Source organism: Myodes glareolus, chromosome 10 (assembly GCF_982192425.1).
Source record: "Myodes glareolus chromosome 10, mMyoGla1.1, whole genome shotgun sequence".
Taxonomy (NCBI): domain Eukaryota; kingdom Metazoa; phylum Chordata; class Mammalia; order Rodentia; family Cricetidae; genus Myodes; species Myodes glareolus.
Genome location: NC_142035.1, coordinates 71,630,777 through 71,645,858, shown reverse-complemented (window position 1 = coordinate 71,645,858; position 15,082 = coordinate 71,630,777). Strand labels below are relative to the sequence as shown.

Genomic DNA, 15,082 nt, shown 5'->3' with positions numbered 1-15,082 from the left:
CTTCTGCCTTTGTTTTTGTACCTATAAAAGTTTTCATTATTTCAAAGTCAGATAGCTGCCTAGACCTTTCTCTACTGTTTTTCTTATTTTGTGTTTAATCCTTTGCTCTTTTTGGAACTAATTTTGGTATATGGTTTAATACAGGAATTTACTTAGATATATTTTCTCTTGAATTCCTTGTCTTAGGCCTTAGGACTCTCCAGAAGCAGGCTTTTACCTATTTGTTTACTCGTTATACTTTTTGTGTCTCTTGCTATTCTCTGTTCTTGCTTTATACCTTATGATATTTTTCCACATGAAGATCTTGACAGCTGTATTCCATCTTTGAAAGTTGATATTCCTTAACGTGATCATCTCTAGCAAAGAAGCCTTCCAAGCTGCTTCGGAGACAGCTAACTAAAGACAATCTGTGGTCTTTATATTTCCCTCAGAAATTATCAGTATCCAAAAGACTTTTCCATTGCCAGTATCTTTCCTTATTGCCCTTACCTTCAGCACCTCTGTTCTATGCAAAATTTTCGTCTCTCTACTTCATCATAATCCCCTCAACCACAAAAATTGGCAGGTAAAAGAGCTTCCTGTGCAAACCTAGTGATGTGAGTTCAATCCCTTGATTCCACTGTATAAGGAAAAGCCCAGAGAACCGATCACTGAAAGTTTCTCATTGATCTCCACATGTGTGCACAGTATGTGTACATGTACACTCACATACATCATGCCTTGTCTCTCTCTAATAAGAACAATAATAATGATAATAGATGAAATAATATTGTTTTAAAATTGGTCTGCATTATAGTATGTGCTCAATTACTATGTTACTGGGCAAATGGATAAATTTTCATGATAAAAATGATCACAGTAGCCAGTAACTTTTGATGTAAGTTTGCTATGTCTACTTTTCAGGTGTTTTGGAGGCATTATTTCTTATAATTAACCATATAAGACAGTTGTTGCAGTCATAATAGACTTTACTAATGTATACACCTGAGAATAGTGGTATTATGATGTCCTTCACATTCAAGGAAGAACACTGAGGCATTTGAAGTTCCTCTGAATGGCTAAGGTCAAATAACTAGGTAAGGAGTATAGATTTCTCTGCTTAATTCCCCAGGGAGACATTTTAAATTCATTTTAATTAGTTTATCCTGACAGGTGGACTCGTAGCTACTTCTTTAGCTCCTTTCTAAATAGTTTCACCCGAGTTTTTGATTAGAAAGGCATTAAACTTCTTCATTAATTTGGAAGGAGCATAATCTTTTCAAATTAAAGCCATTCTGCTCCAGAAAGATGCCATTTATCTCTATCAATTTTAAAAGGTTTATTTTTTACTATTTTAAGTTATGTGTTCATATGCCTATAATGGGTATGTGCATATAAGTGAGGAGGTCTGATCAGGACAGCCGTATTGAATGTCCCTGAAGCTGGAGTTACAGGCAGTTGTGAGATGTCCAGCGTGGGTGCTGGGGACTATACTCTGGTTCTCTGCAGGAGCAGTAGGTACTCTTAACTGCTGAGCCACCTCTTTAGTGCCTCTACTGCTTTTGAACCTAGAAAAAAATGTAGATTTTATAGGTCTGAAATATCTTCTTAAATTTGAGTGGATCATGAACTTCTTCTAGTTTTGCTTGACATTATAATGTTGTTGTTTTTGAATCATTTGTTAGATGCTCTTGTCCTCAAGTGCTGGGGAGAGGGCTCAGTGGGTAAGGTGCACGCAACGCAAGCTTGAGGACCACATATAAATGCTTGGAGGGTTTGGTGACTGGAGCATTATCCCACCAGAGTGTATATGAGGTCAAGGCATTCAGTGAGCTCAAGTGAGAGAAATGTCTCAGTATACAAGGTGAGAGAAATGTCTCAGTATACAAGGTGAGAGAAATGTCTCAGTATACAAGGTGAGAGAAATGTCTCAGTATACAAGGTGGAGAAGTGACTAAGGCACACTCCTGGTGCATTAATCCTGGGCCTACACACACACACGCGCGCGCACACACACACACACACACACACACACACATACACACATATACACACAAAGCGAGAAAGAGAGAGAAAGAGAGAGAGAGAGAGAGAGAGAGAGAGAGAGAGAGAGGCATGTGCACTTCTACACATGGAACGCAGACACAGACACTCGCACACAGACCACATGATGAATGAATATATAAATAAAGTATAAAAAGCAATTATACCTCATTGGTGTTCGAAGCCATATGATATGTAATTTTAACCGACATCTTCATAAAATGTACTCCCTGTCTCAGCAAAGAGGTAAAGGCAAATACTAAGACAAGAAAGTTACCAATAAAATGATAGAAGTGCAGTCTGGTCCTTTTACAGCGGCTTCTACAGAAGACACAGCTGAGTGCTCTGAGTGGCCACAGTGTCATCTCACTAGTTTGGGCTGTGAGGACAAATGAGATCTTAGGTCTTGATTGCATGTCTATCCTCTTCATATTTATTTATGAACACATGCAGAACATGCTTTCTTGAGATGGAAGCTCTTAGGATGTGTTCCTTTTGTCATATCTTAGAGGAGGTAGGGGGATAAGACAGTGCTGGAATGCTTATGATGATGAGTCCTGAAATGAGCTCTAGTGACTCTAGAGACATGAAGGTCAGTCTGGTCTGATGTGCCAGCACAGAGTCTGTAGTTAGACAGCCTTGGGCACGAATTCTGGCTCCAGAACTTACAACCTCAGTTACATTAAGAGTTTTTAAACTTCCTGAGTCTTAATTTCTGAAGCTGTTATTTGTAACAGTATCCAACAGTGTGTGTGTGTGTGTGTGTGTGTGTGTGTGTGTGTGTGTGTGTTTATGCAGGTGCTGTGATCAATTAATAAGACCGTGTATGTTATACTGTAGAAGAGTTCCTAACACATGTGTTGACAAGAACATTGCAACAACATTTAGGGTGACTACAATTCAGTTCAGCTGCCAAGAAGGACCAGGTTCTCCCGAGGTGCAATTTGGTTAGTTTGAAACTGAACCCAACGTCAGTGTGTGAAGAAAGCAAGGTGACCCTGAACGTTCCTGTTATCTGTTACCCTAGCTTACAGAAGGTGGATGGCAAATATTTTCCATATTCTGCTGACATTTGATGGTCTCTTAATCATTTTCCATTTCTTCAATGTGTTATATTCATTAAACTATAGCTATTTTGTTGGTCCATGGCAGGCATATCTGTGATGTTGAGTAATTGCTTGGCACACAGAAAAGATTGCCTTCTATATTTAAACATGTTTATCAATCATGCCTTCCAGACACCATCTGCCCAAGAAGGGCCACAAATGGAGGTCCAGAGAAGGGTGACTTTGAAAGGAAGCTGATCCCAGGAGCATATAGCAGGACTAGTCTGGCTCTAATGATTCTTCAAGGTGGATGAAGGGAAGTGGGGAGCATATAGAGATGAAACCATCAGTTCCTTATTAATGGAACAAGGCAGGTACCAGCCTTTTCTGAATTCTGCTGTAGGCTTAAGAATGTGCCATTTTCTCGACTAATAAGGCCTTCAGCCCTGAAGATATATTGAGCATACTTAGCAGTAAGAAATAAAGGAAAATTTTAATTAATATGAACCATGAAGTTAACTTTAAAAAAAATCCAGCCCCTTCTCCAGGAAGTGAAGGGTTGAAAGCGGTGCCATCAAAAGAAGAGAAAGACGAAGGAGGGTGCAGGTCCCACTCATTTCAGGAAATAAGTTACAAGCACTACTGTTTCACTTGGTTCAAACTCAGTGTGGCATTAAAGGTCACTTTCTTGTCCACATGGACCTGGGACAAAGCCTCTGAAGCTGGGGACCACTCATATCTATGCCTCTAGAGGGAGCTTAGACATACTTGCTACTTGGCTTTAACAGTTACATAAATATTCTCATCTCTTTAACATACAACATAAAAAATGCATATGCATAAATATTCTCATTTCTTTATATTGACTGAGTCTCATAGAAAGTTTGAAAAATGTGGGGACAAGAAATACAGGTACAAAAGCTGAATTCCACTTAAATCATTACTATTAGCTTCTTAAGGATAGAATTTAATATTCATATAAGGTTTATCATTACTTCATTATTATTAAAATTGATATGAATATATGTGCCATGAAGAAAGCTTAAAAAAATGGAAGCCAAATAAAACAAACATATTTTAATGATTTCTACTCATTCTTGTGAACAAATGTGTGTAGACTATACCATTTAGAAGTTTGCATAATGGCTGAGTATGCTGACTACATAAGGCTAAATGTTTTATTGTTGTGTTACATTGATACACTTTATTACCCTTCTGACCCTTTGACTTCTCATTATGGAAAATAATGTCGTTCCTAAATTTCCAGTTCTTTATTTTCAAAATGAAAATACCACTACTTGTTTCCTAAGTGATTTCTGAGAATTAACACCAATTCTTATGAAAAGCATGTAATGTAGCATCGGGCTTATCTGATTAGCTATTGTTATAATGACAACCAAGGCCACTGTGACAGTTGTAATTGTTTATAAGGATAATTTACTGAGTTAATAATTATTCTGTATTTGCAGCTCTCAACCCTTTGACCATTATTAGTTCACCAAAGAACTTTTGACGATATTCTCCTTTAATTGTTCCCCATATGAAAATTTAACATTATACACATAATACATGTGTCTTTATGATCTGTATGCAAGTGTGTGATATTCATCCAGAAAGAGGGAAATGTTTGAATCCCTTTAAATCATGAATTTTTGGACCCTATTTTGAATGGAAATTCTAAAACATAATCTATAACAATATATTTCGTAGTGTAGATACATTTAAATTTAGATGATTATAACTATTTTCAATTGTTTGAGTTTTTAAAATTAGTTTCATTCTTTTAGTCTTATTTTTATTTAGCAAATCCATACGAATCTTTTAACATACAAAAAACAGGCTATGTTGGCCAAAGGCTATTGAATTTATTTATTTTTGTTATAGGATGTTAAATATTTTTATTTGAAACATAACAGTGTCTGAATGTGTCTGTTTCACTAAATCTTCTCTGAAGGACTATCAAGGTGTATATTTTAAAGTAAATCGCAGTAGTCTGAAGGAGAGCTTTTGTTTCCACCAGATGCAACTGTGTTAACTGGCACAGTTCTAACCCCACCAGGCTCACGGACCTTCAGGATCCAGTTTCTGGCTGTTTTAGCTCTCACACCGTCTTCACAGCGCTCTGCACCTCAGCATAGCCAGTGCCCCGAGCTCCCAGCTAATCAAGATTTTTCTCTTTCATTCATGTTCCTTGTTCTTCTGTTGAGTGATGTGCTGGAAACAGTTCCACATCAGGACTCTCAACTGATTCATGACATCAACAATATATCTATCCAGTGGTTCTGCCATCTTTAGTTGGATTCCAGTTGAGAAGTGTTTCTTCTGAATACAGTGTGTAAAAGATATAACCTTTTTTATTGGCAGAGCACCGAAATTAGACTTGCTGGAGCGGCAAGGTGGGAGGGCACAAAGAGAGAAACTTTCCATCAGATTTAAAGTCCATTGATGGAGGGGGTTTGTATGTTTAAACACCAGAAGTTTGTTGAGTTCCTACTGTGTTCACACAGTAGTTCTTGTTTCTGCATTGATAACAACGGACCAAACAAATGCTATTGTGGTAGTGAAGGTTACAAACACTTACGTATCATGAACCCCAATGTAAGAAACGTGAGATGAGGCTGGCAAATAAAAGAAATGGTATGGGTCATTCCACCAAAAAAAAATGAAAACAGTTTTAAGGGCTGTCAGTAGTTCCTTAGATGGGAGTGAAGTTAATTTTATTATTAGACTCATTATGTACTGCCTTCTGCCTAATTCAGCTCTCCAGTGAAATGTAGGTCAGTCTCATTCGACAGCAGACACAGCCACTCTTAATAAGACCTTTCAGGGACTTTGTAAATCTCTGAATTAAGTGACTTTTTTTAAGAACGTGTTTTAATGTATAGCTCAGGCTGGCCTTGAACTCATTATCTCCTCCTGAGCCCTTTGAGCGCTGAGACTATAACCTCAGAGCCATACCTGGCTTTAGAAGAGACTTTTTTGTGTATTTTTATATTTAGCTACTGAATTTAGGAAGACTGCCTTGCCTCTGAGTGTCAGGCCAGGTCAGGTACCTGTGGCTTCACATACCGTATTTCAAGTTGTGTCTTATGTGTTTTAATGTTCTAGAACTTTTGCCTGTGTGTCCGACCTGAGCTCCTTTGAATCATCACTGCTCCTAATGCTTCCTAGACTTTGCTACTTATTTCACCTCTTCAACTAAAGCTTAGGTAATACTTGGGAATGTGCCTGTGCTAATACTCAGTTCCCATCAAACAGCAACTGTTCTTCTCCACCTAGATCGTGACCTTTCCAACCTCCCAAAGTAGCAAGTAAATTTCTATGTAATAATTGCTCAGGATAGATTTTTAGAAAAGAAGGGGCCTGAAAAAAGGGAGTAGAATGAAGGAAAATAAAGAAGAGATAGCTTCTGGGTTAGATATCCAATCTGTTGGTGAAGCCATCTCCACCTACAGTCCTGTCTTAGGAAGCTGATGCTGCGTCGGGAAAGAGACTCCTAGACCCCAGGATTGGTAGAGTCTTACTTGCTGAGGCAGAGTGTGGGGCAAGCAGATTTTAGAACTCTTTCTTCATTGAATTTGTGTTTCTTCTGAAAAACAAAATTTTACTGTGCGGTTATATCTGCTTCTCAGTGCTGTGATGCCATTGGTAGTCACTCACATCTGTGAATAAGTAGGTCTAGCCTTCTTTTATCCAAGAGAAACCTAGGATTAGAGATGACAAGTAGCTCATGGCTATTGAGTATGGGGCCTGAAATGTAAGCCCTGATTTTTCCTGATTTGATTTAATCACCAAACATGTGGTTGCATCTCTTCTCATGTGTGTGTTGCATCCAATCAATGTTTCACCTAGTTTCAGAACAACAAAATGAAAAACAAAATAAACAAAGAAACAAAGGGCTTTGGGATTTTGAACAAGTTCATGGCTTATAAAAAGATCTCAATGTTTTGGCCTTTATGACCCTTTAATTTTGTGACTATTTCTGGTTCTTAAATTTTTATCTTTAAGGAAAATTAATTATATACAATAAGTTTAAGAATTTGTGTGTCTGAGGCGGAGAAAGAAGAGAGTAAGGAAGATAAAATGGAGCTGGAGCCTAGAGGAGGGAAAAATAAGCCTTACTTTTTCTTTCAGGGAAAATATTTATGGAAAATGAGCTAGCAGACCCCTGTCATCCCACTTCTAGGACCATCCCGTGGGCAGACTGCTAGTCCCTGGGATGAGTCTGCCCAAACGGTGGCACTGGAGATGTCTTTCCTCCCTTTTTCTCAGCAGGATTTCTCTGTCCTCATCACATTCCTACTTTCTAAGACCATAGATGTGCAGGTCAGATATTTCAAGGCCTGTGTTCTACACAGAGCTTCTATATTTTCTTTCACAGCCAGATTCCTTTGTGGATAGATAGATTTTTTTTTCTCCTGTACTTTTTAATGGAAATTCTGCATGAAAATGTAATAGAATATATTTAGCTTGCCCTTGGTTGGTAGCCAGTATCATTTTATCATTTATAAGAATGGTGAATTGACCTAATCTTTCTATTTATCTCCGAAGCTACTTTGGGTTTATAGCTCCTCCATGTAGGAGCCTCACTCAATAAAGAAACACAATTCTAAAATACACTTCCACGGAGCCTCTGCTTCAGTCTATTTTTATATGCAGCTCTCTGTAGCCAGAGCTCATGTTCTGATATGAATCTCTCACTACCACTTACACGGGGCCCTTCCACAGCAGCTGCTCATGTTTTCTTTCTAAATAATTTGTAATGATGATTTATTTAAAATGTTAACGTGGTGTGTCAGTTAGAGGAAAGTCACATTTACTAGAGGTGGTTATGAAAGGCTGTTGTGTTTAGCTGTATGTGGAGCCTGATCTCTCTGGACTGAAAAGACTGATGCTTCTGTAACCATCCACATTTTCTTAAACTTGATCTTCTGTTTGTAGACTGTGCTATGGAATTTTGACGCGGGAGGGAAAGTAGTCTAAGACGAAGGTCACTTAGCATCATATTAAGCACTGAGTTTATTTTACTTCAGTAGACAAAGGTGAAGTGTTTACGGAATCTGGCATTAGATTTGTTGGCAAACATGGTGAGAGGCCTTTATATTGGTGCGATTGCAAATCTTTCATGATGGGTAACAAGTTCAGAGCCTTGTGCACACTGTTCATTTGCTATACTACTGTGCTACACATCCAGATCTCTCCAGCGAAGTCTTGAAGCCATGTTGGCTCCTTTCTTTGGAGGATATCTCTGGCCATGGGAAATGATTCTGGTATCATCATCATCATTATTATTATCAATTTGACACAAAGTAGAGTCACCTTGGAAAAAGGAACCTCAGTTGAGGAATTACCTTCATTATATTGGTCTGAGGGCTTGTTTCTCGGGGCATTGTCTTGACAGCTAATATATAGAGAAGGGCTGTACCCACTGTGAGTGTTACTACCCCTTGCAGGTGGGTCTGGCTATTTTAAAAAGCTAGATCAGTTGCAATCAACTTTCCTTCGTGGTCTCTGCATCAGTCCTTGCTTGAGTCCCTGCTCTGACTTCCCTTTGTGATTGGCAATGGGATGTGATCCGGAAGAGCAGTCTGAAGTAAACCCTCTCCTCTCCTAAGTGGCTTTTGATCTTGGTATTTATCACAGCAACTGAAACCAAGACAGAACATAGGTGCGATAAGAGACTGGTTAACAAGATCAAAGCCTCAACGCTGAGACAAGTGAACCGTTAATTCAGTTCACAAAAGTATGTTCCAAGAGTCAAGGGAATATGTCACAGACAAGTAAGGTCTAGGGAGAGCCAAGTTTCGAACATTATATTCTGCTAATCTATAAATGCAAAACATCTCTAAATACACCAGATGGGATATTTCTGCCTTTCAATCACCTTCTGGGCTCAGAGTCAAACGATTAGGGTTGAATCCCTGTTCTTTTAAATGACCTGTGTAACATTGTCTCGGTGGTTGTGTTAAGGCTCATTTTTTTTTCAAGCATCTGTTTTATTTGTAGAAATGCAGGGCTCTCATGTGCTACATATATTCTGCAACAGAAACATTCACGGGCATTTCTTTTTTATTCCTCTCTCTCTCTCTCTCTCTCTCTCTCTCTCTCTCTCTCCTCCTCTCTCTCTCTCTCTCTCTCTCTCTCTCTCTCTCTCTCTCTCTCTTTCTCTCTCTCTCAAGGGTTTTCACTATGCAGCCCTGATTAGTCTGGAACGTTCTTCGTTGACCAGGCTTCTGTCTCCTCAGTGCTGGTATTAAAAGTGTGTTTCTCCAGGAGACGTTTTTGAAGTTCCATTTTTCAGCTCTGACAGTAGAATTGTCATGGACATTAGGAATATCACGATCTAAAGCAATACAGAAATCCAGTTCACTAGCAATAACTTTAAAATGGCATAGGAAATACATATTAAAAATTAATTTGAGTCCGTGAACTCTTTACCTTGAAGCACGAATGCTCCCAAGAAGAGGATGATAGTTTTGCTATTGGAATGGAAGTAAATTTGAGATTTTATGTGTTCTTACAGCAAAGGACTGTGGTGTTGCTTATGATCTAGCAAAATGTAGATGGGAACGAAGAATCAATGGAGGATTTACTCAGTTAAAGAGCCACTTTTCATTAAAGGGTGGCATTAAAATGTTAGCTTAGAGAAAATGTCTGATTCCTTGTAAGATGTTTTCTATCTTCAAATGAAGAAATGAACTTCCAGCCTCTGTAGTCTGTAAAATATATAGTTTCTTTGATATAAATTCTCTTGCTATGTAGTTCTAGATGTACTCAAACTTGCTGTGTAGACCTCACAGAGATCTGCCTGCCTCTGCCTGTGCCGTTCTAGGTTTCAAATGAATGAGAGAAAAAAAAATCAGAACAAAATTAAAATTCTTTGATTGGATTTCCTGGGATTAATTAGAAGTTAATGTAACTATTTTCTGTGCTTGGATCTGGATAAAATAGTATTTTATTTTTAAACATGCTATGTAGCACACAAGAGAGAATGATCCAGTCTAATTCATGTTGCTATGATGGAAAATCAAGTCCATACATAGAGGTTGGCAAAAATCAACTGCCTTAGCCTACCAAATGGGAAAAGAGCTTCACCAACCCCACATCAGACAGAGGGCTGATCTCCAAAATATGCAAATAAATCAAGAAATTGGTCATAAAAATATTCCAATAAAAAATGGGATACAGACCTAAACAGAGAACTCGCAACAGAGGAATCTAAAATGGCTAAAAGACACTTTAGGAAATGCTCGACATCCTTAACCATCAGAGAAATGGAAATCAAAACAACTCTAAGATTCCATCTTACACCTGTAAGAATGGCCAAGATCTAAAACACTGATGACAACTTATGCTGGAGATGATGTGGGGTAAAGGGAACACTCCTGCATTGCTGATAGGAGTGCAAGCTGGTACAGCCCCTTTAGATATCAGTGTTACTATTTCTCAGAAAGTTAGGAAACAACCTTCCTTAAGACGCAGTACTACCATTTTTGGGTATATATCCAAAGGATGCTCAATTGTGCCACAAGGACATGTGCTCAACTATGTTCATAGTAGCTTTGTTTGTCATAGCCAGAGCTTGGAAAAAACCTAAATGCCCCTTGACCTAAGAATGGATAAGAAAAATGTGGTACATTTACATAGCAGAAAAGAATAACGACATCTTGAATTTTGCAGGAAAATGGATGGAGCTAAAAAACATCATTTTGAGTGAGGTTACCCAGATACAGAAATACAATTATTACATGTACTCACTCAAGGGGTTTTTAAAGATAAAGCAAAGAAAACCAGCCCACAAATCACAATCCCAGAGAACCTAGACAACAATGAGTACACTAAGAGAGACTTACATAGATCTAATCTACATGGGAAGTAGAAAAAGACAAGATCTCCTGAGTGAATTGGGAGCATGGGGACCATAAGAGAGGGCTGAAAGGGAAAGGAGAAGAAGGGATGGGAGCAAAGAAAATTGTATACAATAAAATTAATTTAAAAAAAAACAAAAAATGGGAAAAATCAGCTGCCTTTGTTAAGTATTTGCCTTTAGTGTTGTGTGGTGAGATACACTGAAGGTCTAAAGAGGAGGACTCATATTTGTCTTCATGAAAATCACAGTCGTAGCAATGCAGGAACTTACATATTGTGCAGCTGTCGACTGTACGCAGAAGACTTCTATGTTCTAGAGTTCAGAGTCTGGGAATGTGTTAATTATACTTTAAGAGTGACTTGGGATCACGGGGACCTTGGTGGAGGGTTGAAGGGGAGGGGAGAGGCAGGGAGGGGAGCAGAGAAAAATGCAGAGCTCAATAAAATCAATAAAAATAAAAGACTGACTCTTAACTAAGCTAAAGAATTTGTGTCTGGAATATTGAGAGGTGCTCAAAGTGATGCCAAGGTCCTTGCTTATGAAATAGGGAGACAGAAGTGTCAGCCAAGGAGACAGGACCGTAGAGGATGGAGAAACATGGGGCCTATTCAAGCCAAGGTACTCAGGCACAGGGAAACAGACTAGGCTAGAATAACATGGGTCCTACTCAAGTCAAGGTGCTTAGGCAGTTTCCAGACAGAGAAGCAGACTATTTCCTAGAGTCTCCAGAATGGGTATTTCCCTTCCTGCCCATTTAGCCTTTTTATTAACAGAACTAAAGTTTTCTAAGTTACCAGACTCAAGGTTAATTCACTCCAGCAGCACGAGCCGAGGAACGTACAGTTATATGATAGTGTTTTATTCCTATTAACCCCATTAAAATGTTATTGATAGCCCTCTGAGGAAATTCAAACTGTGCTCAAGCATGACTACACAGTTTTTTCAAGTCACCCATCTGGCAGACAGTAAAATAAAACAGTGGAAACACTGTACTCCAGTCAGGAAAATTCCGAACTGTATCAAACTGCCCAGTGACCAGTGTGTCATCATGTGCTAAGTGGCTGCACAAAAGCAGAGTGCCGCTACTCACCAGTGGATCTCTCTTTCTTTCTTTTTCTGAAGAATTGTGCTACTCAGAAATGCTAACTTTTTCCAGGCCTCATCATCAGTGGGAGAGCTGGGATTCCAACTTTGCCTGGCTCTATCATTGATATGCGAATCTTTAATATCTTTTTATTCAGTAATCACAAAAAACCCTTTTATGGTCTTTCTGTCTTTTAAGTTTCCCAGAATGAAAAGAGCCCCTGAAGTTTTGTGGTAATTATTGATGTGGGTGACACTTTTTTTTTTAAATCATGTGTTCATACTACCCAAGTTAAAAAATACAAAGCAATAAAGCAACATTGCATGCATTTTTATTAAGGGTTACATAGCATTAGTTAAAATTAGATTTATTTGAAACCCTCATCACTGTGTTTCCTGAAGATCAGTTGGCAATGCCATCTCTCTGCAAGAGATAATTTTAAGATTGTCTTCTACATAGTATATTTGCCTAGATTTCACCCCCAAATCATTTGCATGCTAAAAGAAGGACAACTAAAAAGTATTTGTGAGTAAAACCCAAAACAAGAGACCAGAATATGTAACAGTTTGCAGGAGATTAGCTGAACACCAATGCATGCTATTACATACGCTGGCACCTGCTCTCATGAGATACGCTTTCAAATACTCCTACAACCTTTCTGCCGTGACAGCGAGGTGACAGGTGTCACACCTGGATAATATGTGTGCTAATGCTTAGTGAAAAAAAGTGACATCCCCTCCCACCCTTCTGAATTTTGAGGAGTCAGCTGTGGAAAACTTTCCCACAGAATTAAGCTTCTCATCTGCTGGTCCTGAGAGTTGGCTCTTTCTGAGGGCTCCTCTTTTTCTTTAATACCTCAGGAAAACAAAGCATGACACGCTGAGTAACAACCTCCGTGGATTTTCAAAACAGATGTTGTAAGAACTTGATTGAGAAACTTCAGCCAATTGGAACCTGATAGAAAATTTGGTCTTGTTTGCCAAATTAGCATCCTGTTTCATTTCATGTTACTTCCTTTAAAAAAAAAATTCTGAGAGACTTAGGATTTCTAGATCGCTTATTTATTTATTTATAATTAATCAATTAATTTTGTCATCTGTGGAGATCAGAGGACAACCTGTAGGAATTGATTCTCTCCCTCCATCATCCATTCCAGGAACTGAATGATGGTTGTCAGGTTCAGTAGCAAGCACTATTACCCACTAAGCTACATTAGCAGCCCAGATTTTCAGTTTTGAATTTTGTTTTCTTCATTGTTTTCAGGATGCAGGAAATTTAGATTCCCTTAGCAATGCTGCATATAAGATTTGTGGTCCAACAACCGATAAAAATCTACAGATTAACCTTCAGTCATAGTAACCTCATTGTTCCCAGAATTGCGATATATTAGCTGCTCCTGAAGCCGTTTGCCAAATGACACGCACTTTTTGTGTGGTGCGAGTTCAGTGTTCCTTATTTTCTGTGGGTTAATTTGCTGTAAGATATTTTGTTTGAATGTGTGTGCCTAAAATTATCATTTTCAACCTCTCTGCAGAAGCACAAGGATACAATTTGATTCTCAATATGACCATTTTTCTCTCCCATTTTCATGTTGTGCTCAGAGGCACTTAGCGTTTATTATACTTTACTTGATCATATTTCTAACCTCCTGGTGATTCAATTGTCTGAAAATCTTAAGCACATTTACATCAAAATTGTCTCTTTCCCTATGGGGTGTGTTCAGCGTCTTCACATTAAAAATGAAATATATTTCCCCATTTTCTTGTTTAATTTTATATTCTCACAACAGTGGATCCTTCTTGTATATTTTATATATCTCAGTATTATAACTCATATTGTGAATATTAGCTCATAAAGTTATGCGTAGGGATAACGTTTTTTTATTTATTATTGCTGTCTTTTTCACAGTGTAGGAATTGCACATGATGTTGTATTAGGCATCAGTTCTTCTCTCAGAGCAAAATATTCTCATGTTTTAACAGGGTGACCAAAGGAAGCATCTCTGTGAACTTTATGGAAGATCAGCATAAAATGGGGCAACTATGCAGTATTTAGATCACCATCCCTGTGATGGCAATGAACTTATTTCTCACTAGGTATTGGGACTTTGCTAAATTATGACCGTTATTTCAATGCCTTTCACTGAGTTTTTAGATAATTGCTTGTTTCTCTGATTATAAAATGAATTCATATTGAAATGTCACACAGCTTTAAGTGATGCGATTTAAAATGATGTCTCTTAACTCTCATGAGTGATGTTAAGAATGATGCTAAATTTCTTTTTCCCCCAAACATCCTGGTAGGAACTGAGGAGCATAAGATGACGGATGAGGATAGACTCATGTAATTGATCTTAGGACTTGGACTTACAAGATGGTTATTTGGACAATTCAAATAGTCTATCTTATAGGAGATAGCATTTTGATCAAACAAACTGTACTGTCAACAAAATACTTTAACAAGACCGTGGAGCATTGTGGTTGGAGATTTTGAGAGAAACTTCTTGTAGTGTCTTCCTTTGTGTCTGTGATCTTTTTCTCTAAAACGAAATGCTCATTTTCCCAAAAGGAACTGGTATCTGTAAGAAATGATGATAACAGGGGAATCAGTAATTATAGTTATCAGGTATCTAAGAGCCTAAATAATTGACTTCCTTACTTTTGGATCTTATTTTTATTTTTACTTTTCTTGTCAAACAGGGTCTCAGTAAGTTGCCAAGGTTGGTTCGCACTTACTATAATCCAAACATGCTTTAAATTTGTGACCTTTCTGCCTTAGCTTCCTCATAGCTGGAATTACAGGCCTGAGTCTCCAGACTGGCTTCCTGTTGGTATTGCATATGAATCCTAATTTGGAGGAAATCCATGTGTTTCTCATGAAGAGGAACTTATTGCCATGGGATTGATGGCTTGAATATCAGCTCTTATGGTAGCCTTGAACATGTTAGTGAGATGGGGATGAAGAGAATATGTTAGCTTGTAGGCTAAAAATATTTCAAAGTTCTACCAAAACCAGGGTGTGTTCAGGAAAAGAATGGGGAGTCAGCCTACACTTTCTGAT

At 38.2% G+C, this 15,082-nt stretch overlaps 1 long non-coding RNA gene across 3 annotated transcripts in view; it reads right to left on the bottom strand.

Moving 5' to 3' along the window:
* LOC125406538 (uncharacterized) overlaps positions 1–15,082 on the bottom strand; it is a 73,386-nt gene that overhangs the window by 31,682 nt on the left and 26,622 nt on the right. For 2 of the 3 annotated variants that reach the window (XR_015004160.2, XR_007233943.3), the window contains exon 4: positions 14,488–14,600. This is a non-coding gene — a long non-coding RNA (uncharacterized LOC125406538). Of the gene's footprint in view, positions 1–9,191; positions 9,412–14,487; positions 14,601–15,082 lie in introns of those variants that run through there. The other variant, XR_015004162.2, reaches the window with a different exon arrangement.